Source organism: Dermacentor andersoni, chromosome 8, assembly GCF_023375885.2.
Source record: "Dermacentor andersoni chromosome 8, qqDerAnde1_hic_scaffold, whole genome shotgun sequence".
In the NCBI taxonomy this organism is placed as follows: domain Eukaryota; kingdom Metazoa; phylum Arthropoda; class Arachnida; order Ixodida; family Ixodidae; genus Dermacentor; species Dermacentor andersoni.
In genome coordinates, this window is record NC_092821.1 from 141,462,425 (window position 1) to 141,485,958 (window position 23,534).

The 23,534-nt window shown below is 49.7% G+C and overlaps 1 protein-coding gene across 4 annotated transcripts in view; it reads left to right on the top strand.

Annotated features, from left to right (window-relative positions):
• Positions 1 to 11,606: 11,606 nt before the first annotated feature.
• Positions 11,607 to 23,534, top strand: part of LOC126525867 (solute carrier family 22 member 3-like) — a 39,373-nt gene continuing 27,445 nt past the window's right edge. For 3 of the 4 annotated variants that reach the window (XM_072289986.1, XM_055067900.2, XM_055067901.2), the window contains exon 1: positions 11,607 to 11,873. The gene's annotated coding sequence lies outside the window, so the exon portion shown is untranslated. The remainder of the gene's footprint in view (positions 11,874 to 23,534) is intronic. The other variant, XM_055067902.2, reaches the window with a different exon arrangement.

Genomic DNA, 23,534 nt, shown 5'->3' on the forward strand with positions numbered 1-23,534 from the left:
GCAACGCCGCGTTTTCTTGTCTTACGAGCTCATTTGCCTCCCGCACCTTATTCATATCTTCTTTCTTCGTGGTTTCGGTGATTTTCTGCGCGTTCCTTATGTTGTTTCCTTTCGCTGCGTCGACCCAGCTCACTCGCTCACGTGATGGTGACGTTTTCCTGCTGAGGCTTCTCTTGCAGCAACTGCTGTCTCTGGATTTGGGCGCGCGGTTTTCCGTTGGGGTCCTTGACTTTCGCGCAGCTGGCGGCTTGTCGAGTGGCGGGAAATCGCTCTCCGACAGCAGCTGGCGTTCGGCCTGTCGGCGCTCCCATTGTCGCTTGCGCACTACGTAGGGGATCTTGTATTTCGCCTTGCACGTTCGGTGTCCCGTCGGGTGTTCGTCTCCGCACAACTTACATTTTGGGGTACAGCGATGGTCTTCTGTAGGGTTCTCGAGTCCGCAGGCCAGGCACGTCTTGATTGTGGGGGTCGGGCACACGTCCTTGCGGTGTCCCACTCGGCCGCATGCACTGCTGGCAGACGTCGATCTGTTTCTTGTAGAGGCGGCACGGTATCAGGGTGACTCCGTATCGGACGAAGTTCGGTACCTTGGGTCCCTGGAACACCACAATCGCAGTGGTCGTGCCTCCAATCCTTTTTGCGGCCACTGCTAGCGGGTTCCTCTCGTTGACGATGTTTCTATCTAGCTCTTCGGCGCTCGCGTTGATGGGGATGCCTCTGATGACGCCCTTTATGGTGTCGTGAGGTGCCGTGCGATATGCGCTGACCTCGCAGGGTTTGCCTTGAATTGATATTTCCTGGATTTCAGCGTACCTTGCCGCGTTGTCTTCGTTCGGTGTACTTACGACCATGATGTTCTGTGGTTTGTTGGGGCAGATGGTGTCCGCGGCGCTTTCCTCGCTCGTGATCTTGGCCGCAGCGAGTATGGCCGCAGTACCAAAGTACCAGTGTAGTGTGCACTGGGTGCACATCAAAGAGACCCAGGTTGCCAAAATTAATCCGGAGCCCCGCACTTGGGCGTGCCTCATAATCAGATCGCGGTTCTGGCACGCAAATGAAACCCCAGAATTTAAATTAATTTTCATTAAAGAACAAGACGAGTTGCGTTGTTTTGTAAAGATCTCAAAGGATTTGTCAGGGTAATTGAATTATCTGAGCCTGGTTCCCACCTGCGGCAAGTTGTTTCTTCATCCACTTTAATTTCCATTAATCTATCGTCACTTTACTTCATTTAGTAAGCACATGCAATTTCCCCTATGTTGTCCTTGGTGTCAGTGTTTGTTGGCTTCTCATTATATGACTAATAAATATCGGGTCCCTCGGTTAACCCCCTTTCTTCTCGCTTATATATATATATATATATATATAAAATTTATTTACTTAGTGCATACTGCAGAACTTTCGGTCCAAGCAGAGGGGCAATAGAATGCATACAAACAAAAGAGAACAAATTAGGAACAAGCAAATACAAATTTATACAATATTTAGTTGCACTGTGTCTGTAAACTGTCGTTCCAGTCTGATATTGTTCTGGGGAAAAAAATAAAATTTAAACGTGTCACTTAGAGCATAATAGGATGTTAGTGAGTCGGATGATGCTGTCTTGTGTGCCGTGTTATTGCAGGCGTTATGTAAGTCGATGGTTTAGTTTCAAGCTTGTTGTGAAGAAGGGAAAGGAATTCAAGCCTTAGCAGCTTTCGGCGTTATTCAAGAATGGGTATGAAATTTTCTGTCATAAATTTAGAGGGAGAGTTCAGTCTTGCGAATTTATTAAATATAAACCTGCCTTTCTTTGTATTTTTTCAAGACGCACGATATTTGATTTAGTGTAAGGATCCCATTCGTAAAGTAGCGACACTCTCCTACTCCGCCTTCACTCCTCCTCCTTTCTTCTCTCTTTCATGCTCCCTTCTCGACCGTGGCGCCGCCTACACTGCTCGAGCGTAGCAACGGCGCCCACATGTGCTCCTATACCGTTCACATGCTTACTCTAACTTTGGTCTAATAAATGTAACATAACACAGTAATTTCACATTAGGAGGGGCATCTTTCCGTTTGTGTCTTAGGAAACAGAGTTTGTGGAAAGCAGAACAAATAGCATTAATGTGCATGTTCCATGACAATATATATATTGTCACGTAGGTGACAGTGAGCTACCTGGCACGCAGGCAGACAGAAAGGGACACTGCGTCGGCGGTAGACTTAAAGAGAGTTTAATGGGCGAACTTGTGCCCGAAATCAAGCGAACAACGCGGTGACGGCGAAAGCAGCAAGCGCGTCTGGGGCGTTCGTCGGACTGAGCCAGCGCAGGCGGTGGTCACGTATTTATACGCTTCGCGTCCATGATCGAAAAGCGTCAAGCGACGCCGCTTGCCTCGCAGCGACGCCGGTCGCGTCGCAGCGACGCGAGCTGCGTAGCTTGCGTCGCTAGAGGCCGAAATAAACGCACGTGCACTATATATATATATATATATATATATATATATATATATATATATATATATATATATATATATATATATATATATATATATATATATATATATATATATATATATATATATATATATATATATATATGATGATATATATATATATATATATATATATATATATATATATATATATATACTAAATTAATTTTACGTATGTTCCAACAACGCGCGTATCTCGAATTTATATAAACTAATAGTAGAATTTCACTTAAGGTTAGTGGGTAAGATGTTCCGTATAGTGAAGTTGAGGCGAAATTAGCGGCGAATTTTCCATAATTAGTTCTGGGAGAACTATAGTAACTATACTAACGTTATGTTGTTTAGTATGCAGTGTCATCAACTTGCGCCTATATTTATGTCCACTGCAGGACCAATGCTTCTCCCCTCGATTTGCAATTACCCCCGTATTGCGCTCGCCGTTGGAATCTTACGCCCGTAAATTTCTCAGTTTCATCTCACCTCCTAGTTGTATATCCTGCCATCATCATGCGGCACTTATTTTCAAGCTTCTTTGTTGATCTCAAAGTTCCTACAACATCTGGGAGTAGCAGTAGAATGATTGCAGACTTTTTCAAGGATAACGGTAGTCTGCCGGTTGTCACTACTTGGATATGCCCGCCGTATGCGTTCCAACCAGTTTTGATTCTTCTGCACGTTATCTTCTCATGATCCGAGTCCTCTGGCTGTGACTAATTGGATTAGACAAACGTATTCTTGCGCCTATCCTAGAGGCAGGCTGCCAATCACATTCTCGTTACCTTGGCAAGCTAGTAAATACTGTTGTAATCTTCTGCCCATTAATCTTCGAACCTACACTGTTGAGCTTTGTCTGCTGTTAGGTATAGTTTTTATTTGAACTTAACTAGAGCGGATATACGTAAAAGCTGCCAAAAGTGGCAGTTTCGCCCGAAAGGCGAAGCATCGATTGCGATAGCAAATTAGTAGACAGCTATACGAATTATGGATAGTAGCTTTATCGGCCGCATAAACTTGTAAACATTAGCTTACTAACTAAATTAACAAGAATGGTGTCACGCGCACACAAGCCAACATGGACATCTCATTCAATGACCGCGGAAACTCGCTGTCAAAAGGCTGCAGTGAGGAAGCGCGGCAGCAGGAGCGAGCGAATTGACCTTTGTGTTGCCTCTCGCCTCAACAACAACTATAAGCGGCGAGAACACAGAGCGCACGAAGCTATCGGCCCTCAGCGCGCCTACAGACGCCTAGACTTTGTCCCCATCACAGATCGCGTTCAAGATGGAACCCGCGCGGCCGCACCGTACGCAGAAGCTGCAGGTAAAACCCCTTAAACTTCGTAAAGTAGTGACACTCTCCTACTCCGCCTTCACTCCTCCTCGTTTCTTCTCTCTTTCACGCTCCCTTGTCGACCGCGGCGCCGCCTACACTGCTCGAGCGTAGCAACGGCGCCCACATGCGCTCCTATACCGTTCGCTATACCGTAGACGCTTCTCGAGCAAAAATGGCGCGGATGCACGGCGCGAGGGCCCACGTGATGCTATTAGGCCAATAGCGACGCGGCGTCGGCCTCGGTCAGAGGGCGTGCGTGGAGCAGGCGGCATTCTTCAAAGCATGGCACTACTTTACGAAGTTTAAGGGGCTTTAGCTGCAGGAGCTGCCGCGCTTGCCTCCGCGCTCACGCGCAACAGCAACGATAATCCAGCGAGGAGGTAGAGAAAATGTTAGAGAGGTAGCAGAGAGAGAGAGAGAGGAGGCAGGGAATGGATACAAGTGGATCCCGTACCGCGCCGACGTAGTCAGAAAACGGAGTGATCTGTTACAGCAGCTAAAATGGCGGTAGCTCCGGAGGCTCTTGCGTCGAAGTGGGCCGCCGCTCTGCGCAGTTCCAACCTCGAGGCACAAGAGTCGGCAGTCCAGTGGGCCCGCGAGCTTGGGGACGAGGCAAGGCCTCGAAGTCCCCTCGTGGGAGACCTGAGCCCGGGTCGTTGCGAAACTTTGCCGGATTTTCAATAAAGGTGTTTCCATCCTTCAACCTTACCCCTCTGCACTCGTGGCAGTTCAACTAACGTGGAACGGGAGAAAGAAAATGCATTGTCAGAAAGCATTGCTCACTTGGGCTCTCTTCATTAACGGAATAAGTGAAGGAATGACACGCCTCTCTGTGTTCTGTGTACTGCGTGGACAAACACAAGTGGAGCAGGCAAGGTAACACTTAACATCGCATAACGACTGTCGTATGCCGTAAGATCATCGCCAAATACCGTGAACGAGCGCAAACAGCACAAAAAGGTTCGCTTACATCTATTCCTGCAGTGCATGGCATGTGCATATATTTTTCTTTCCTTTTCTAGATGTAATTATGATGGGGGGTTTCACGAACGCAACTGAGTAGACATGCTAGCAAGAATCCCGAAAAACGACACGAGAGCTATGCCCATTGCGTAAATCTGCATGTTGTGCTTATAGATGTCATTTCCCCAATACGCAGCGATACATGTACCGAAATCAATAACTTCGTCCGATACGGAGTCACCCTGATACCGTGCCGCCTCTACAAGAAACAGATCGACGTCTGCCAGCAGTGCGGCCGAGTGGGACACCGCAAGGACGTGTGCCCGACCCCCACAATCAAGACGTGCCTGGCCTGCGGACTCGAGAACCCTACAGAAGACCATCGCTGTACTCCAAAATGTAAGTTGTGCGGAGACGAACACCCGACGGGACACCGAACGTGCAAGGCGAAATACAAGATCCCCTACGTAGTGCGCAAGCGACAATGGGAGCGCCGACAGGCCGAACGCCAGCTGCTGTCGGAGAGCGATTTCCCGCCACTCGACAAGCCGCCAGCTGCGCGAAAGTCAAGGACCCCATCTGAAAACCGCGCGCCCAAATCCAGAGACAGCAGTTGCTGCAAGAGAAGCCTCAGCAGTAAAACGTCACCATCACGTGAGCGAGTGAGCTGTGTCGACGCAGCGAAAGGAAACAACATAAGGAACGCGCAGAAAATCACCGAAACCACGAAGAAAGAAGATATGAATAAGGTGCGGGAGGCAAATGAGCTCCTAAGACAAGAAAACGCGGCGTTGCGAGCGACCATCAACAACCTCACGAAAGAGATCGCCGAGATCCGTCAGTTGCTGCTATGCAACAACGAGCCTCTACAGAGACCCACGCCAAGCACAAGCAAGACCGAGGAAACGACAACGAACATCCAGGAGAAAGCCATAGAGGAACCGGCACCGAAGAAGCGAGACATCGAGGCCACGCGCACGCAAACAGAAAACGATCGCATCGACAGCCTCGAAGCGAAATTCGAAGCGACATTCAGCAAACTCGAACAGCTAATCGCGACAAACATCGCAGCAGTGACAGCACTGAAACAAACAATGGAGACCTACCAAGCCGAGAACACGAACAGATTCGCCTACATCGAAAGGACCCTACAGCTGATGGTAAGCCACCCGACGTTCGCGCCCCTCTTCGCGCAACATCCACCCAACCAGGGAGCCCCGTACACGCCAACGCAATCATGGCCGCCAACGCAACACCAGCAGCAGCAGGTGTAACCGCGTGGCAGTGGAACTGTCGCGGCTTCGCAACGAAGAAGGCAGTCATCCAACAGCACATCGTACATGCCGCGCGCAAGCCAGACGTTATACTACTAAAAGAAACACTAACCGACGCACCGTCCCTCCCCGGCTACAGAGTGCACAAGGGACCGCCCGACGGCAGAGGCCTGTGCACCCTGGTCAGGAAGGGACTCGCGTTCGTCGAACACGAGCTGCACAGCAATATCAAGATCGAGCACACACTCACCGAAATCATCCCGGGCAAGAAGAGAAAAGGAAGCATATTTCTGCTCAACGTCTACAGCAACCCATCGCAGAGAAAACAGAGATTCAACACATTACTGCACAGAGCCAGCACCGCAGCGGGCCGCAACACGTTGATCGCGTGCGGAGACTTGAACGCGATGAACCCTGCCTGGGGCTACAACAAGTACACAGCAAAGGGCCGCGACCTGTACCAAGACGCCACGGAACTCGACTTCACCCTCATCACGGACCCGACACATCCGACGAGAATTGGTAACTCTGTGCCTCGGGACACCACTCCGGACCTCACGTTCGTCAAGAACGACATCCGGGGCGCGATCACCTGGAGAAACACGGGGACCGACCTAGGTAGCGACCACACCATCGTCGAAATCGGCATACCGGAACACAACGACACCAGCATCAAAACACAGATGGATAGACTGGGATGCTTTTCGAGACGCCAGAAGCCAGAAGAGCGACAGTGACGACGAGATCAAAGACATCGACTCGTGGACGGCCGAAATCACCAAGAGCGTACGCGACGCGACTAAAGAGATTGAAACGGGCGCGGAGACCGACAAAGTAGACAGCCGGCTTGCGCATCTCATCGAAGCCAAACAGTCGATACTCAATCGCTGGAAGAAACAACGTCTTAACCGCAGACTGAGAAAGAAGGTGGCGGAGCTAAACCGAGCGATCGAGGATCACTGCCGCGCTCTCTGCACGCAACTGTGGAACGAGATCTGCAACGCGGCAGACGGGCAGATGCACAGCGGGAAGACGTGGAACCTGCTGCGGCACCTGCTCGACGAAACCAAGACCAAGTCGCACCAAAGGGACAGACTCGCCAGGCTCATACATCAGGGGGTCTCAGCACACGGCGTCGACGAAGTCACCAGGCGCATTAACGACAAATACCTGCCGACTACACCTACCGAACAGCGCGCGCCGAACAGCGGCCTGCCTAACGCGAAGCTCGATCGTGACATCGACGTCGAGGAGGTTCGCGCGGCCCTGCACGACCTCAACAGCCGGTCGGCAGCCGGCCCGGACCTCGTCACGAACAAGGCGCTCAAGAACCTCGATGACGGCTCGATTGAAAAGCTCGCAAAATACTACAACAAGTGCTGGAGAGCGGGCGCGCTGCCAAAGCTGTGGAAGACAGCCAAGACCATCTTGATCCCCAAGCCGGGGAAGCTGCCGGACACGGATAACCTCCGGCCCATCTCGCTCACGTCCTGCGTGGGCAAGGTGCTGGAGCACGTCCTGCTCAACAGGTGGCAAGACTACCTGGAACGAGAAGGGCTGTACCCGGCCACTTTGATCGGCTTCAGACAGCACCTCAGCACGCAGGACGCGATGCTGCAGCTCAAATACCGAATCATCGATGATGGCGGCAGCACCCGCGACAACACAACAATCCTAGGGCTCGACCTGCAGAGCGCCTTCGATAAAGTGAAACACTCGGCGATTCTGTCCCAAGTCTCCAAGCTCAACATGGGCGAAAGATCCTACAACTATATCAAGGACTTCCTCACGGACAGGACCGTCGAGCTACGAGCAGGCGACCTACAGACTCAAGAGAAGCTCGGGAGCACCGGCACACCGCAGGGATCGGTCATTTCGCCGATGCTGTTCAACCTGGTAATGATCGGAGTGGCCGAGAAGCTCGGGCACATCGAAGACGTCAGGCACACCACCTACGCGGACGATATCACGCTGTGGGTGACCGGTGGCAGCGACGCCCACATCGAGGGTGCGCTGCAAGCCGCCGTCGACGCAATAGAAGACCAGCTAAAAGGCACCGGACTTAGATGTTCGCCGAGCAAATCGGAGCTTCTCATACTCCCACCTACCAAATACAGCAGAAGCAAGACCAGACAACGCGAAAACGAAAAAATCAGAATCGTCACCAAATCCGGCAACGTGATCCCCGAGGTCGGCAAAATTAGGATCCTAGGCATGGTCATCGAAAAGCACGGAAGAAACGGCGAAACTATCACCCGTCTCAGGGCAAAAGCAGCCAACGCGATTCGACTCCTAAAACGAGTCACTTACCGAAAGGCTGGCATGAGAGAGGAGAGCCTACTTAGGCTCGTCCAATCCTTCGTCATCAGCCACGTCGCGTACGTTGCCGCCTACCACAGATGGCTGCAACACGAACGAAACAAAATAACGTGCTCATTAGAAGAGCGTACAAGACGGCGCTGAGCCTGTTCGAGTCCACGAGCACAACCCGCTTGTTACAACTCGGATTACACAATACGCTCGAAGAAATAGCCGAAGCGCAACGGACTTCTCAACTGGAGCGGCTGTCCATGACCAAAGCTGGGAGGAAGATACTGAACGATCTGGGAATTAGACGCTCGAACGAGGTGGAGATGAAGCTCCCCGTCCCCGAAGAGGTCCGACGCCAGACCAGAATCGACCCCATACCGAAGAACATGAATCCCGAGTTCAACAAGGGAAGAAGAGCGGCGAGGGCCAAGGCTCTCATTGACCAGCATGCCAACGACGAACACGCGCGGTACGTGGACGCGGCCGAATACCAACGGAACGCCTTCGCAGCGGTCGTCATAGAGGCGTCAACCGGCGCCACGAGGACGGCAGCGAGCGTGAGAAGCGCCGGAGCGGAACAAGCGGAGGAGGTAGCCATCGCCCTGGCCATCGCCAACGCAGACTGCCACACGGTGCTGAGCGACTCAAGACAGGCGGTGCGAAACTTTGCCAAAGGCCAAATCTGCAGGGAGGCTGAGCGCGTACTGCGAGCGGTCAAACTAAAAGAACGAAAAGTACGACTCAAGTGGTTCCCGGCGCACGCGGGCGACGCGTCGGGACGCAATGAGAACCATAATGAGACGGCACGAGCGCTAACCAGCCGCGCCCCGGCGACAGACCGTCCGACGTGGTTCGGAACCAAATACCGCATGACGGATTTTTACAGTGAAATCACGAAGGCCTACCGCCTGGCTCGCAGGACTCTCTCACCCCCGCACCCGAGACTGAGTCGAGCGGAGGCGGTAGTACTGAGACCGGATCCAGACCGGATCCAGATAGTACTCCAGACCGGATCGCTACCGAGCCCGAGACTGATGAATCGTATGTACCCCGAGACATATCCGACATATATGTGCAGAGTCTGCCGGAGGGAGACTGCAGACTACACGCTCATCTTGTCGAACTGCGTCAAATATCCAGAAGATTCAAAATCAAGAACACTCCCACCGCGGCTCGAGGCAGCCGCGAAGAGCTACGACCGAGACGATCAGCTCTGGGCCGTCCAGCAAGTCCTCGAGGCGCTCGAAAGGCACGGACCCAGCGAGCCGGCAACGGCGAGCGGAGACCCGCGCCGAGTAACGGCGACTTCGAGGATGACGTAGGCCCTCGTCAACTGCAGGCATAAATAAAGTTGTCTCCAATCCAATCCAATCTCTGTATGTATGCTATTCAACACGGATGGTTGAGCTTGCCTAAGCTACCCGGCCACCTTTATGCTGTCAATTATTTCGGCCTCTGCGGCCGGCACAAACTATTTGCTTTAATAGGCTAGCCTGTTAACGTACCCTCAATGAACGACGTCGCATTTTTTCTTTAAAATTTGATGTGTGCTCTACAAACGCCCCATGCATCTGCTGACAGCTAGCAGAATCGCGATTCCGTACGATGGATGGATGGATGTCATGAGCGTCCCTTTTGGAACGCGGTGGTGGGTTGCGCCACCAAGCTCTTGCTATTATACTGCTTAATGTCCTACCTAGGTTAAAAAAGAAAAAGAAAGAAAAAGAAACCTATATGAACTCCCACAACTAAAATTTTCTGACCCCCTATTGCGAACTTTGCTTTTGTACGTCTCAGTCTTTTGTCGTTTCCCTACTTTTCTTCCACCAATCTTCCAATCGCCTCTTGCTAATCTCTATTGCGGACATGTTTACTTTTCCCCTGCCCTCGCTGAAACCAAGGGCTTCAAGGAGGCCAGTGGTGCCTAAATCGACCGCTGGGCAGATGTCTTCACATTCTGATAAAACATGCTCCATCGTTTCCCAAGCTTTACCGCAGCAAGCACATGCTTCTTCTTCCTTCTTACATCTCGCTTTATAGGTGCATGTTCTAAGGCATCCCGATCTCGCTTCGAAAAGTAATGAGCTTTCCTTTGATAGATTATGGGGTTTTACGTGCCAAAACCACTTTCTGATTATGAGGCACGCCGTAGTGGAGGACTCCGGGAATTTCGACCACCTGGGGTTCTTTAACGTGCACCTAAATCTGCTTTCCTTTGAGCTATCATAAGTTGTATCCTTCCTGATTTCGTTCTTTCCTCTTAAGCAGTTATTCATGGCAGATTTCGTTTCCATTGCCGCCACCCATGAGATTATTTCAGCCTCTCTGACTTCCCGCTTGACGTTCTTTGTTGTTGTGTTGCCAACCCTACAGGCCGCATACTTGCTTGCAAGCTTCCTAGTTCTTTTCCTACACCGTGAATCAATGTTTTTCCTGTACAGATACCTGAACACTCTCCAACGTCGTTTACTTTCTTCCATATTCCTCAGTCGTTCTTCATAATCAATTTTACTGTGAGCTTCCCTCACTTCGAAACTAGTGCAGCCCATATCACCCTACACAGCTGCATTTGTAGTCTTCCCATGAGCGCCCAATGCGAGGCCTCCCGCTGACCTTTGGTTCCCTTCGAGTCCTGATTGCATCCCCGATTGAAAGCAACCAACTGCATTTCCAAAAGTAAGTCCTGGAACCATTACACCTTTCAACATACATCGAAGCAGCTCGTACCTATTGTATCCCCATAGCGCTCTGCGCTTCATTATGGCTGCATTTCTCGTCCCCTTTACTGTTATTCTTCTTTCCTGTGTTTTAATATACCTATCGCGTTCGTTTATCCATATAACAAGGTATTTATGTTCTCTTCCCCGAGGTATTTCCTGGCCCTGTATTGCCACTGTCTGTTCACTGTTTTCATTGAATACCATAACACCTGATTTTCTAACGCTAAATTTCAAACCTAAATTCTCGCCTTCATGTCTACAGATATTAGCCAGACGTTGCAAATCAGTTTGCTTGTTAGCTAGCAACACAATGTCGTCTGCCTAAAATAAACCTGGAAGCTACTGCTCTACTACTGTACCCGCCTGTTTGTATGAGAGAGTAAACACGATGTTACTTCCTTCTAGCGCCCTCTCCATCCTCACCACGATTCCGCGTTATCGCTCGCCGCCTAGCGGCGGCGTCCAGCAACAGCCAATCCGCGTTCAGCCTTGAAGCGAAAGAGGTTCTCGCATTACGGCGCGCGCTGCAAAGTTGCCTCGTGGTTTTGAAATAGCGGCGATGCCGCCGCGCCCAAGCCCGAAAACAGATGTCGAAACGCTTTTGCTGTGTAGCATTACGCCTGCAATCGCGGTGGAAAGCTGGCAACGTATCGTTCCATCGTCTGCCGAGTGCAGCAGACGACGCGCATCGGAGGGCGACATGGATAAGAGACCTGCGCATTGGGAAAAAAGTTGACCGATACTGTATGGCGGTTTGTTAGAAACACTTCGATCGCGACGAGTTCTTTCTTTCTTTCCCGGTGAGTAGACCATTGTTTTCCTTTTATGCATGCGATTCAAATCGCGGAGAGTATACTTTCGTTTAAGCAGGCGCTTTAATAAATAATAATAATAATAAATTAGAGGGATGAGCGCTTAAGCTTTGTTTTGTGATGCCGGTGTCACACGTACACTTCTGATCGCGATAGGGACCGATCCGGATCGAAATTCGCGACTGCGATTGGCTCTCTCGCGCATTTTGTGCAAAGGAGCCAATCACGACCGAGAAGTTCGATCCGGATTGGGCTTGATCGCGATCAAAAGTGCGCTGTGTGACACCCGTATTAGTTTACTCTGCTGTCCGAGCCTTATAGCAGGCACGTACCCAAGGGGGGGCCCGGGGGGGCCCGGGCCCCCCCCCCCGAAATTAAGACGCATACCCCCCCCTCCCCCCCCACGCCACCATTGCTCATACACATTCTTAAAGCGCCGCCAAATCAGTGTTGAGGCTTGACAGCTATTCAGCGGTCCACATTTTGCTGCCTTTCACACTCCTTTTGGATGGCGGCAGTTATCGGCGTCTCCTGGGATGTTATGGCCAGTTTCCTCATCAATTCGGTGCCCGCGCGAATAACTCGAGATGTATTTAGTTGTCACCGTCTATTCAAAGGTCAAGCCCATTGTTGTTGCTTCGTATATTCAACCTTCCTCGTTTAGACTGATCCAGAGGCCAGGAAAGGGATTCAGTTCGTGGTCAGCTGGTCTGTGTGCACGTGGAGCGAGTTGCGGCCAAAGAAAATACCAATTGCCTTTAACTTTTCTTTTTGTTCCATTATTTCCTCGAGTGACGGCTCGCCGCGACGCTGACAGATCCTCGGAACGATACCCGTGATATGGGTTAGATAAGGTGGAAAATAAAATGATGCGAGACAGCATCCATCATCAATCCCTGCAATAACCCTTAAACTCTTAGGCAATATGACAGTCACCCGTTAAAACAATAGTCGCAAGGATTTGAGAAATTAGGCGATCTCCTAAGAGAGAAAGATAGCCAAGGCAACAGCCAAACAGGAAGGAAAAGCGAAAATTAACAATTGTAACCGTTGTTTATGAAAACATTTATGGATCAACATCTTTTTATTTAAGAAGGAAGTAGAGAAAACACCGCCGGAAATGGAGGACAATTCCGTGTGTTCTGAATGACGCTTCTACAGTTATCATTAGAGCCGCTTAACATTGCCATTTCTCTCCTGTGCTTATGTAGATGTTTTTCTAACCTTCCGCGGTGGGCGCAGTACGTGTAGAATCGCAGCTTCCTGCGCCATGCACGGTTGTACGCGGCTCGCTGGCACGCATCGTTACGTAGCTTCCCAAATAACAATACGAGTCGGTTGTGGCACTTGTTACAGCAGTGAACAAGGGATCCAAAACAACTGTGATTGTTCCGCAAATGTATATTTTTGTATATTTCTTCCAGAGCTAATTCAAAAAGCGCTACTATAGTCGGATACAACTTAAGAGGAAGCTTTAGCTCGAGCCCAACTCCGACGTGGCTTATTCAAATACACGTCTTTCTGAGATATTCAAACGTCTTTCTGAGATAGCCCCTGGACCGATTTTAATAAAGTTTGTTGGATTTGAGAGAGAGAGCTAAACTATAGTGACTGTCAGAAGCGGAATTTCCATTTAGGGCCTGAATTTTGTTAAAAAGATTTTCAAATATTCGACAGTTTGAAAAAAATAGAAGCAAGAAGTCCACAAATCCATAGCTCTGCATCAAGAACAGATATCGCAGTTCTGTAAACGGCATCCATTTTGTCCATGTTTGTTGCACACCTCATTGCTTCCGCCGATGAAAAGACTCTTGAAGAATAGCAGACGCTCCGGAGGTATCAAGTACGACGCCATTTTGAAAAGGCCGCATGACGACAATGTTGTTTGCTTCTGTGATTGGCTGGCGGAGTAACACAACTCCGCGTAGTCCGTGTGCCTTTGTTGTCAACTACTGTTTCTTAAAGTTTTGTTCTACTAAAGGAGTATTTATGTTACACGTTCGCTTCTGTACTTGTTCTTCGCAGTGTTATTCCTGCGCTTCTTTCCTGCGCGAGTCCATTTGACGTGGTTCTTTGTTTGCCAAGCAAGGGAGAGGCGTATAGCACAGGCGTACCTGTAAAGTACACCCTATTTCATTTCTCTTTTGTGGGTTTACGCGTTTTTATGGCAAATGCTGGACGCTATTCATATTGTACTAGTAAAGGTACACCCCCCCCCCTCATTTGCACAGAAAAGTTACCTTGGGTTGGGCCCCCCCCCCCCCCCCCCCCCGGAAAAAAATCCTGGGTACGTGCCTGCCTTATAGTGTTACTACGATGCTTTAATTAAGCAGCAGGGATGTCCTCGCTAACGCACTGTTGCCTGCAGGCTTGGTAGGGCAGGGACGATGGGTACAGCTCGGAAAGTCTGAAGTATAGATCATGACATACGTTACGCCGCAAGGCGATATGTAAATTTCATGACGCGCTTTAAATAGTTCTGCGGCGTAAACAGAAAAAGGCTGATTTTCTCATTCAACGCGGTGAGTTGTCCGTTGATGTGCTCGCAAGAAATTGAGGAGCAACAGCAAGGCTCGGCGCTCGTTCCAGCTTGGCATATTCGACCTGCGCACCGGTCCGCTGGCTTGCTTTCCCAATAGGTGCGCCGCGCAGCTATAAATAGCGTTACAACTGGTTCAGTTTGCTTCAAAAGTCAGACACCTCGTTATACGCTAATACCAAAATTACTTTGCTCGAAATAAACCACCGGTAAATTTCGGAAACCTGTCGTAAGATAAAAAAAAAAAAATGACGTACAGCGCGAAGGACAAGGACTGCGACAGACGACATTTACTGCGACGACATTCAGCGCAGTGTATGTCGTCTGTCGCAGTCTTTGTCCTTCGCGCTGTACGTCATTCTTTTTTTCTTTTTATGCGAAGCATACTAGCCGCACAGCCACGCTCTTCCTTGCTGCGCCGCGCGCGGCCGCGTAGCGCTACCATATGATATCATAACAGCTGCAAAAGCGGAGGCTCAACTCGTGCGCTCGCCTGCGGTCGCACAGATGGTACTGCGGCCTAACTCCCGCTCCTCCCGCTAGGGCACTGACGTCACAACAGCTGCAAGCCGGGCTCAACTCTTGCGCTCGCCTGCGGTCGCACAGCCGGTGCTGCGGCCTAACTCCCGTTCCTCCCTAGGGCACTGGGGTTATATAACAGCTGTATAAAAGAGCGGCGCGCTCTCGTCGAGGCCAGTTGTATAGCGCGATGGCGGGAAAGGAAAGGGCCGCTCGTCAGACCGCAAAGCGCAAGTTACAAAGAGCCACGGAAACGGCCTTTACTGATCACCACAGCGTATTTATTGGTTTGAAAATAAAGGAATAAGCAGAGTAACGCATGAGTTGTTTCTTCGTCTAGTCGAACCAAATATAGCCAAGCAACAGCAGTTCACCAGGCTAAACAGTGGTTCAACAACTAAAATAAAGGCTAGTATGCTTCGCATCCTGGGCTTAACCTTAGCTAAGCCACAGCCATTTTTTTTATCATGAATTACCAACTAGCCCAAGCAACCACCCTAGTTCACTGTCGAAAGAATCGCAATTTGGTCCGATTTGGTTGTCATTCACTTTTTCGGGTTCTCGCGTTTCACGGAGGTTCGAGACCCTTCACGGTGCGGCGGGCGCCTGCATTGCTGTTTTCCTATAGCCCGTGCTCTGCTTCGAGCACGACGCATGCAACAAAAACGAACAAGCACCAGTCATCCCCCCGGACGCAGATGACCTTATGTATAGTTCAGAGTTTGGCGGAATGCAGTCTGGTGTGGAGGTAAAAGCATTGCTAGAAAACGAATCAGGTCACTAACTAAGGTCAGTGACCTGCTTCATTTTCTAAAGATGGCCTTGTCACGCGGATCGGCGAACGAAAGAGAGAGAGAGAGAGAGAGAGGTGCACACCCATACTCACAAAAGATAAGTAAAAATAAAATAAAAGTGTAGCTCTCATTTGCTTTTCTCGTAACAGCCACTGACCAGGTAACTTTACAATTTTCGGCCTCTGTCAGTGACCGCAATATGCGTATTTAGCTTCTGAAAGGAGAAAAATAAAGAACGTTAATGCCCACATATAGTGGTGTGCTATTTGTGATATACTGCAAAACGAGTCTCAGCGTGGAGTTGCATGCATATGAGAGAGAGAGAGAGAGAGAAACGAAGAGGGAAAGGTCGGGAGGTTAACCAATTAAGGACGTGCCAGGTTGGCTGCCCTATTGTTGAAGATAGTAGCAATCCACAGGTCACAGTGGTTTGATTGAATGCAACTTGATTTATTAAGCGAACAACAACAACAACAACAACAAAATGAAGAACGCTCACCGGGAGCAACGCAGGGGCTCAAGTACGTCGCACAGGAACGAGTCCCGCCATATGATCCCACCGCCACTTGACGCGTCTCGGCCGCAGATCGTGGTGTACAAGGTAGGGGGCGCTTGCTAGCAGCTTGTGAAATGGCCAACACTACGAAGTTCGAAAACAGTCAAGTATCTTATACCTGAACCTTTCGGAGAGGCCTGCTATAAGCACGAGCACTTGCCTTCTTTAATTAACACCTCCCTTAGTTTGCCTTCTGATGCCTTCTTCTCTTTTGTGTAGTAGTACACTGCTTGACAGAACAACTTGCTGTGCTCTTAGCTTGAGTTTAGTGCCTTCGTGTTCTGGATGTTTCAAAACTGGCGCAGAAATAACAAGCTGAAGCTATAAAATTATTGCAGTCTATTTTTCCTTAGCAAACAAAGAAAACATATTTTTAGCAAAATCATGCTTGCGAACTAAACAACCGCTTTTTTTTTTTTTTTTCGGAAATCTGTGGGATTTCTTTCCCTCCCAGTTGGGGGGAAACTGGCTTCGGAGACCACATGCCACAGCAGCCGGGCTGACGCTGAACAACGCTGCACGATATATATATATATATATATATATATATATATATATATATACACACCACCGGCCGCAAGTTGTCTTTCATCCGCAGCTGTTTCCTTTTCTACTTTTCAATTAAAAACTAGAGATAATATCTTCTGTGCTTTCCTTATCTTCATACGGTTGTGGTTAACAGAAAAACCCCCAGTTTCCCTTCTTCTCTTTCATATACACGTATACTATACTGAGTGTTTCAGCGAACAGTTCAAAAATACTTAAATATTGCCTGTGGCAGAGAGCACAATTCTAGTCCATGAGCAGCCGATCTACTCGAACATGCGGACATAAGTTACACAACAAACTGAAATGCATAACCGACTGATTAACAAAAATTCACTCAGTAAGTTTTTAACTTATCACCTTATGGCACACATTGCGACATACAAATTCTAGCGGGCGAGTTCGCAAGGTGGATCTACTTGGAACAAATTATGAGGATGACACCAGTTTCGAGATAGTAATTCCCGAACTTTGCGGAGAAATGCATTGGCGTTCCAGTTAATTTTGAGCTTCATTGCATAAAACGGCGTTTTGATAAGAAAGTAAGTGGAACGACTGTGCATTCTTACCGCAAGTTTGACGGCGCGTATCTCGTAGATGGTGTCATCCACACAATTATTTTCAATGGACATACCTCGTAGTCTGACCCGCTGGAATTTGTAAATTGAAATATGTGCCATAACGCAATTGGTTAGAAACTTAATTAGAGAATTTTCGTGAATTATAGTCGATTATGCATTTCAACGTTTTCTCTTTTTTTTTTGCTCAAGCAATGCCCGCCCCTTCTAGTAGACCCGCTCATGGACTAGAATAATTGTGCTATTTGGCAGAGGCAATTTAAAAAAAAAAATTAAAGTGTTCGCTGGAACACCCTCTGTGTGTAAGGAACGCCAGCGCCGGCCACCCCTTGCTCGCGTGGACTCTTCCGCGGTCTCGCCCTCTCCGGCCCAGGAACGTAAACAGTTCCACTTCCACAGCGTCTCGTATCGGGGGCAAGCCGCTCGGTCGACGGCCGCGCGTCGACCGCTCTCCGATTACTCAAAAACAAACAACAACAACAACAACAAAAAAGTAAAGCGCAGGGAGCAGCTTCGCTCTCCCGAGTCTGCGCCTACCCGCAGGCACCGCTCGCGGGACGAGCAATTAACTGCGCGCGCTTACTATTTTTTATACGCGTCGCTTGCGCTGATTGCGTCATATCCGCAGCCAAGCCACCGTCGCCGCGCCAGGCCGTCTTATCGAGTCTTGCGCGTTCACGGCCCTCCCGCTCTGCTACACGAGCCCGAACACCAAGCCAACAAAGCACACAGACACACATACACACACGAAATGAACTGAATAAGATGACAGCAGCAGTGTGGTAGTAGCAGCAGCAACAACGAAAAGCGCAGAGAAAGAAAGAGCGCGAATTGATGCAACACAACACGTATAATGTAGGTTTGATGAGGATCGCGTCGGTTGGCCGTCGCCAATGCAGCAGAACGCTGCGTGAAGAGTCGATCGCCGCATGCGTCCTTTTGTGCTCCCACGGCAGCCACTGAGAGGAACTTCCGGGCTGCTTCCGGTGCGGTTTCCACTTGCGGCGTTCGGCCGAAGGGCGCCCTTATACCAGCCGGCGCGGTCTTAGGCCCCGCCAAGTCTCCGGCTCTGTTTACGGGGGGGCAAAGTGGGCATAGCTTCCGTGTGGCTCCGACCGATGCGTGCGCTGCTTTCGAGCTCCCTGGGAAGGACAACCTCCGCGCTACACCGGCGGTATTCCTCGCGGTAAGTCTCAGACATTCAACAGCATGATGATAGGTTTGATTAGGCTAGCGTCTGATGACTGTGAGCGCTAAAAAAGAAAACTGCATTTGCATTGCATTCGATTCGACAATTGAATGAATAGAATTTATTGATAGGAAAGACAGAAAGGTCGACCTGAGCTAGTGCGCTCTAGTCTGCTACTCTGCACTGGGGAAGAGGGAAAGGGAGTGAAAGTACTTGGGGTGGATGATGATGCTAAGAGAAGTGGTGAGTGCTTATGTACATGAGACAGTTGTCTCGCTAGAGCCGCTCGTCGAGCTTGGTGTCCTGCAGAAACTTCAACAATACTTTTGTTGCACGCATTGAAATTGCAGTGTCAGGCCATGGGCCGAGGATAGCTTTCTCCGACAGTAGTTGTCTGCCAACGCTGGCTAGGAAACTGTCTAACGTCCTTCGCTCCATCATATATGCTGGGCAGTCGCACAGTACGTGTTGCAGTGTTTCGGGCATCTGGCAGTGTTCACAATCAGGGCTGTTCGATTGGCCGATGAGGTGTGCGTAGCGACGGGTGAAAGCAACGCCGAGCCGAATCCTGTGTATATGATGTTTTGCTCCGTGTAAGCTTCGGGGGCAAACAGAATTTACCGTCTGGGTCAATCATATGTAGACGTCTGTGAATGTTGTCATAGTGGGCTTTGTAAGCCATTGTAAGGTCCTGCATGAGTGCCTTGATCATGGAGTTGGTGTCAGGTCACGAGTAGGCAATTCGACAAAATTTTACTGTTCGAAAGCCCCTAATAATAAGTGTTTAATAAGGACGTGCGGGCTAACCGCACATCCGCCCTTCAACTTTTGCCCAGTCTTAAGTCGTTTCTGATTAAGTGATTCCTGATTCCATCAGAGCAACTTACACGAAACAGGAAGCCCGACGTGCGGCAATATCTTACGTAGTATACTGTTGCGTAGCAACCCAGCGCCATCATCTATACAGCACGGCCGAAGTGGCCTTGCAGGCGCCAAGTATTCGCCCACACGATCGTGCACATGTTCAGCTTGTATTGTTGCAGCCACCGCTGCCGGTCATGTCATTGTTGGCTCAGGAAACGCGACTGCCGTCGCCTATATATATATATATATGTATATATATATATATATATATATATATACACGACTTTGTAGCAGCCCGCGACGCCGTTGTAGCTCACAACTATGAAAAGCGGATAACTAGATAGCCATGTGTGCACTGTATACACATTACTTTTAGCTGTACTTAACTGCTACAATTGGCGGGAAGTAAACGAGCGAACGGCCGGCACAGCCTATAGCAGAGCCCGTGTGGCCCAAATACTCCCTACGCGCTTCCCTAGACTTCCTGCACACTCCCTACTCCCTGCGCTCGCCCGCACTTCTATAGATGCCATCCATCGTGGAGAGCAAGCATAATGGTGGCGGAAACCCAATGCGCTCGCAGAGTTGTCGGCATTATGCAAGAGGTCTAGCTATAGAGGCCCGCAAAGAATATGTAGATGAAATACGAGGATGAAATACGTTAGGAAGAATAAAAACAAGAACAGCGCAACACAGGACACGCGAGCAAAGAGCACAGGACAGCGGTCTGTCCTGCGTTGCGCTGTTCCTGTTTTTACTCTGAAGATGAACCAACCAGCCCCATTGAGCACAATGCTAACGTTAAGTAGCGTTACCATGCCTGCTTGTAAATCTGTACTGGCGCCATGACACACCAACGACAGGTGTTTAATTGTCGGAAACGGGGAAAAAGAAAAACGGTCTATATCGTTGTGGCGGAGTGACAGGCGAGGTTATCTTGGCGTGCTTGGCCGGCCTGGAGCAAGGAACGAGCTATATAGTAGGGGGAATTACGTGAAAGTCAATTGAAGGCCAGGAAAAGTCGGCCCAACACGCGATCAAGTCGCGGTGCAAGTTTTACTGCCTTCCACTGCATATAGCCGCACGCAGGTAACACTTTTCCCGAAAGACAATGGGTGCGACAGACGGCAACAGACGGCTGGCGCGCTCGCACGTTACAACGAAGGGGATAAATGCATACATTGCAACGAATGACCGAAGGGATGCACATCCTTGCATGTTATCTTAATATCGAGTGAGCGTCGACCGCACTGCGGTCGACGCTCGCGGCCTTGTATAGCGGCGGGATCGAGGACAACATGCGCGGCCGCGCAATGCGATTTCTAGTGCGAAATTATTTATTTGAGTACCCAAAGGACACGTTAGGGCACCATATAGGGAGGGAGGGAGATAAAAAGGCCAGTAAATGCATACATTGCAACAAGTGACCGAAGGGATGCACACCGTCGCCTATTATTTGAATATCGCGCGAGCGTCGACCGCACTGTGGTCGACGCTCGCGGCCTTGTAGCGGCGGGATCGACGACAACATGCGCGGCCGCAAAATGCAATTTCTAGTTCGAAATAATTTATTTGAATACCCAAAGGACACTTTAGGGCATCATATAGGGAGGGAGGGAGGGGGATAGAAAAGGTCAAGCTTTACTGCAATGTGTACGATATAAAATACAGGAAGACATTATAGTCACAATAAAAAAAATGATCCACACTTTGAAAGCAAAGATATATATAGGGAAAAAAAGGATTCTATAACAATATCCGGTAGCGTCAAGAACGCAGCTTTTGAAATGAAGCGCCGATCGCAGAACACATTCACAAAATTTCAGTGATATACCGTTTCAAGCGGCGATCACATTGAAAGCGCGTCATCCAGCCACTCATTATTTCATCTTATTGAGGTATATCTCAATACATTCGATTCTCAACTTGACTGCCGTATAGCGCGAATATTTTATGTCAACGTCACGGGAAGGAAGGAGGAAAGGGAGGGGGGAACCTTGGAAAGCCACGAAGAAGAAAGGGGGGGGGGGGGAGCCGAGGCAGAGCGCACGGTGGAATGCCGGGCGCCTGTTATCGCTGGGACATATTAGTTGGCCGCGCCGAATACACTGCAAGATAGGCGGCTCGGCGCTCCCGTATATTTTTACTTCGTGACCGTGACCTCAACTCTGCGCACCGCTGGACACAAGCAAGGCTAGCACCCGAACAAGTGCGCGTCGATTAAAATCTACCGGGTATAGCACGAGGTCAAGTCCACCCCTTTTTGAGAGAGAAAAAGCGAAGGGGGGGGGGGGGGGGTGGCTTCGCGAAGGGTTGGCTTGCAAGGTTGGCTGCGCGGTGCAATTAACGCTCGCTCCCATATACGTTAGTTCCTTCCTCCAAGTAGGCCGGCAACTGTTTCGCCCGAGCATCTCACATACGTTGATGCCACGCACGTTTCACTAAACGTTGATCAACAGAGTGTCTCGAAGGAAGGCAATCGGCAGGTGTAGACGTTCTTTCCTGTTCATCTAAGCTGCGAAGCAAGGTCCCTCTTTTTTCTTTTTTTTTTCCTTTTCCACGTCTGATTGCCGGAAAAACACGAGCGTGAAGCGACGACGTCTCAATGTCATCTTTGGATTCTTCTGTTCCCGCTCGTGTGTTTGGGGTGGGGGGGCGGGGCATTCGTGCGTGGAGGTTTATCCTTCGGAGACCTCGATGGGTTCGCGCTGTCGAAAGGGGTGGGTTGACCCCCGTTTTTCTTTGACATTTCGGGTTGTGCCTAAACTAGGTTGGCAGTGACAAGCGGCCCTAGCGTATATATCTCTACTCATGGCATCACACGCACGCCAGTCTGGACTGGCCATACCGCTAAAATTGTGCAACACCGCGCGGCAACGCACCCGTTGCATATACAAGTTGAAAGCGGCCCAGAAGACGCTCTGTCGTCTGCTTGCGCGTTCGCGTCGATTAGAGAAGCTGGACAAGCCGCTGAAGCAGAATAGCAGAAATGAGATTTGCGCCTTCTGTCCGTCTGTTCCCTTGTTTGAAATTAAAAAAAAACAAAAACAAAACGTGAGTCAACCGCGGTTAACATTGAAGAAAGACAAGGTCTTCTTTGACGCACTCGTGCGTCATGTGATTTGTTATTTAGACTGAACTACCGTCGGGATCATCCCACATATTTAGACTGCGCTAGCTGCGGGATCGGCCCATATTTTTTTCGTTGAGTGAAGCCACACTTCCGGTTCCAGTTCAAGGCGCGTGCAATGAGAACTAGAGCATCCCGATATAATTTTGTCCTTTCTTGCTCCAATTACGGATTGTTATTGCTGCGTACATAATAGCTCAGTGCTCTATGCTAACTCAGCGCGTCTATTGTCGTGGCCGTGCGTGCGCTAGAAGGCTTCAAACGTCTCATTTGACGAAACGAAACTGGCCAGATACCCAGATCCCACAAACCCCAAATTGATCTAAAGTCTCCAAAGAAAACCTTGCATAAAAAAAAAATGTTTCTTTTTCAGTAGTGGCCTGTGACACACGGTCTGCTTGTTTGTATTCTTCGCGCCTCTTCCTTCCTGTTATAGAACGGAGGCATCGATCACGAGACAGTTTTAAGTTGTAGCTGCGGCGCATTCAGGTCTTTAATTCTACCGTCTTGTTGCTCTATATATACTGCTAAGAATGCCACACAAGCCAAAGCATCAGTCCATCTTCGAGACGACGTTAGTGCCTTTGGCGCTGTTTTCGAGGGCAGAATTAACTATACGCCTCGTGCACCGCCTATAGAGGCGCCACTGAAAGCCACCTAGTGGACGCTTCCAACAGTACACGCGGGAGCAGTAGCAGACGACAACCCTTTGCAGCAAGGGTGGCTGAAGTTCGCGGCTGCGATTTCTCCTTTGTTCGGGCACCAGGCTGCTTCTTCTGCGGTGACAGCTGTAGGGAAGATGCTGACCTCTGTGCGAGCGGGTATGAACACGATGTTACCGGTGTTTGGGACAACATGGTCCACATACGTGCAAGGTGTGTCCCGCAGACAAACGCCATGAACCCCATTTACATGACGTGGAGCTCATGTTCAC